The following is a 3,669-nucleotide window of genomic DNA, read 5'->3' as shown; positions in this document are numbered from 1 at the left end:
AAGTGCTGAGTAAAATTGAACAAAAACACTTGGTTAATTGTTGCGCTGAATGAATGTTCAATACAAACATGCATGCGGCTGCATCTTATCATCTCTAAAATTTTTGCAAAGAAAAAAATGAAGAGTCATTTTGGGTTGTGATAGGCGCCACGCGTGAACCTTTAGTAGACCTAGGGTCAGATAAGAAAGGCGATGCAAGCATGTCATAACATTTTAAACATTTGCATGTTAACATTCTCTTTTTCAAGGCATTAGAGCAAGTGCTAAGTCCACGATTGGATTTGCTCATGAACGAAGAAAAGAATTAGGAAGGATGGGATGGCAAAGCCTTGGCTACAACCATGCGTCTGGCTAAAGACGTTAAAGAAGCACTCCTAGGAGGCAACCTAGTATCTCTAAACTTTGCTCTTTAATTTTATGCTTTATGCTTTCTATTGCAAGTTGGTATTTGTTCAATTTTCTTTTTGAATTATCTCATGAATTTGCCTAGGATTTATACGTAATTATAAGGCTTACAAAAATAATTAATTAATTAATTAATTTTAACTCGCCTGGGCGAGTCAATGCAGACAATAGCTTAAATAAGGGGTGAAATCAGATTTCACCCCCATTTTCTTCAAAAAATTCAAAGCTTCATCACTCAAAACCCACGAGGCATCCATTTTGGCAGCAGCATCCAGCCATCTAAGTGCATATTCCCTTCAAATCTTTTGCATTCCTTTCATCTCATCCAAGTAAGAATCATCTTCAGCTCAGAGTTTTGTTTTCTTCTTGTTATGTTTGATGATTTGTGCTTTCTTTTTGAATGGAGAATGCAACGTAGATGATGGCTGTTTGGTTGTTTCTTTTTGTGTAAAAGAACGTTGGTTTGAATCATAGTAGGCCATCCTTTTTGGTTTACCTATTTGCATTGTTTGATTATGCTCGAATCCTCAATTTTGCATGCTTAAACATGTGCACACCAAGTGTTTAATGAAATGCCACAAGGGTTAAACTATGTTCTCTTTTAAGTTTTGAAATGTTGAACATGTTTAGTCACTTAATTTGGTATGATATCAACTCAAATTGATAATTTACATAAGGCTGTGAATTGAATTGAGAATATCATTTGAGTTGTTAATGGGCAAGTAAATTGTTAGGTTTGAATCACCACCATTTTCTTGTTAAAATTAGAGCAGCTAGGTGGATTGAATTTGTGCTTAATGTTGTTTTTCGGTTGTAAGGCTATTTAGGACTGAACTTGTGCACAAATTACCTTCTTGGTTGCTAAAAGATAAATTAAATATATGAAAAAGTATATATACATATAAATATATAAAAGAGATAGGAAAAAAATTTCAATGGTTAGCTCTTTTTTTGAAAATAAATTTTGCTACGATGCTAGTGTCGTTTTGCCTTTGTTTTTGTTGTCACAGATGGCCCCGAAGAAACTCCCTGCTAAAAGATTTAGGAAGACCATTACAGGAGAAGGATCAAGTTCAGCTCCACCTGTAGAAATCGAGTTTGATGGGCACCATTTTCAAAGTGAGGAACACCAGCGCCGTTTTGAAATGATTAAAGATTGGTATTTTCTCAAGGAAAGGCGGGTCTAGCTAGCTGAAGGGGAGTATACAGAATTTCAAGTGGAAATTGCTAGGAGGCATTGGACGCAGCTAGCAAAGCTTATGGCTAAATATGATCTTGAAGTAGTCATGGAGATTTATGCTAATGGCTAGCCTACTAAAGAAGGCATCATGGATAAGCACTCCAGAGTGCGGGGCCAATGGGTTCCCTATGACACATATGCTATCAATCAATTCTTGGGGCATCCATTAGTTTTAGAAGAAGGACAGTGATGCAAATACACTAAGAGAAGAAGCCAATTTTCAGGTTTTGATGAAGAGACCATAGGCCAGCTACTTTGCTCTCCTGGACATGATTTTGCACGAAGCGTAGCGAGGAAGCGGGTGCAGATCATGCACACTAGCATGACCACTCTGACTTAAATCTAGATGACCTTTCTACTCAGAAACATCCTTCCAAGTGACCACAACTCTGATCTCACGCTACCCAAATGTCACCTGGTCTACAGCATCATGACCCAGATCAGTGTTTATGTGGCGCAGCTTATCTCGAATGCCATACACCAGTTTGTAGGTATTGCACCTCCAAGACACCCAGTGGACCCAGAGAAGTCCAACAAGGCACTAGGATTTTCGGCATTGATTTCAGGTCTCTGCCAATTCTACAGAGTATCGGTCGCACCAATAAAGCTCATCTGACCTCCCATTAACAGGTCATTCATTGAGAAATATTGCATGCCAAGGCAGGTACAGCAGTCGAGGCAAGACCAGCAGCAGCAGCCAGCCGCAGACGCACAACCATCGCCTTAACATCAGCCACCATCCCTAGAGTCCATCTTAGCTCACATGCAGAGAATGGAGCTCCAGATGCACGCATACATGCAACATTTGGCTGATCAGCAGGCAGCAAACCATTGGGGCCAAATGCAGTTGAATGACAGCTTCTATCAGTATACACTGCACCAGAATCGCCAGGATCCTAACCCTTACCCGTGGCCTACTCCCGAGCAGTTCAGAGTCATTGTCGCATGACCTGGGGACATGCCCAATTTTCAGGAGGAGGCAGGTTCTACAGATGCTCAAGGAACTGCCCAAGGTGATGAAGGTGGAGCTGAGGATGATGGTGACATGGCAGAATTGCTTGATTTCTTCATAAGAGGAGGCTGAGCTCCCCGACCATGTTCTTCTAAATTTCCGAACTTGTCTTTATCTTATTTATTGCTTTGTTATGTTATTTGTTGTGATGATTGTTTAAAAAGGAAAAATTTATGCATGGTTTATTTTTGATTTATTTTCGCGCACGCTTTGATGTTTGATGGTGTAGTCTTGGATTAAACTTTGTCCGCGATTCCAACCTTTTTCTTAAAACTAATGTGCTTTTCAAAGGAACAACCACCAGTACTCTTCAAAAATTTTGTAGATTGAAACACAACAAAAAGGTTTTGAAAAAAAAATGTGTATGTTGAGGATAAAAATAATGAAGGACTTTCCCGAATACCAAATGGACTCAGATGTTTTTGCATGGACTTGATAAAAGAACAATTTTTGAAGCACTGATTTGATCTGAATGTGGAAACAGGCCCTAAGCTTTAGTGAATACGTGTGACCATAAATTTTATGTTGAGTGTCCGCATGGATATGTTCTACGTTTGGTTTTGCATGAATTTCTAATTGTCATAACATATGATTCATGGAAGTGATCTGAGCATTCTTTCTTTTTTTACATTTTAAGTCATTGGCCAAACAACTGTCCCAACGCATATTATTTTTGCCATTTTGTAAACCCTTTGAGCCAGACACTTGATTTTTGTCGGAACACTAAACCTAGGATGAAAGCTTCCTACCTTACCTTAGGATAGGAGAGCAGGAGTGTTTTCAAGGGAGATTTCTATCATTTTTGTGGCTAGTTGTGGGTTTTGAAGGAAGTTAGGTATTTATCAAAATTTCAAAAGAAAAAGTTTTTAAAAAATCGAAACCAAGATTAAAAAAATGGAAAAGAGCAAAAAGAAAAAAGGAAAGAGAAAGGAAAAACAAGTTCTTTGGAATAAACAAACATTTGAACCATGTGTGGGGTTGTTTTAAAGAGTAAAAGGAACAAAAATAATGA

The sequence above is a fragment of the Glycine max genome, chromosome 10 (assembly GCF_000004515.6).
Source record: "Glycine max cultivar Williams 82 chromosome 10, Glycine_max_v4.0, whole genome shotgun sequence".
Taxonomy (NCBI): Eukaryota; Viridiplantae; Streptophyta; class Magnoliopsida; order Fabales; family Fabaceae; genus Glycine; species Glycine max.
This window is presented reverse-complemented; position numbering follows the sequence as displayed.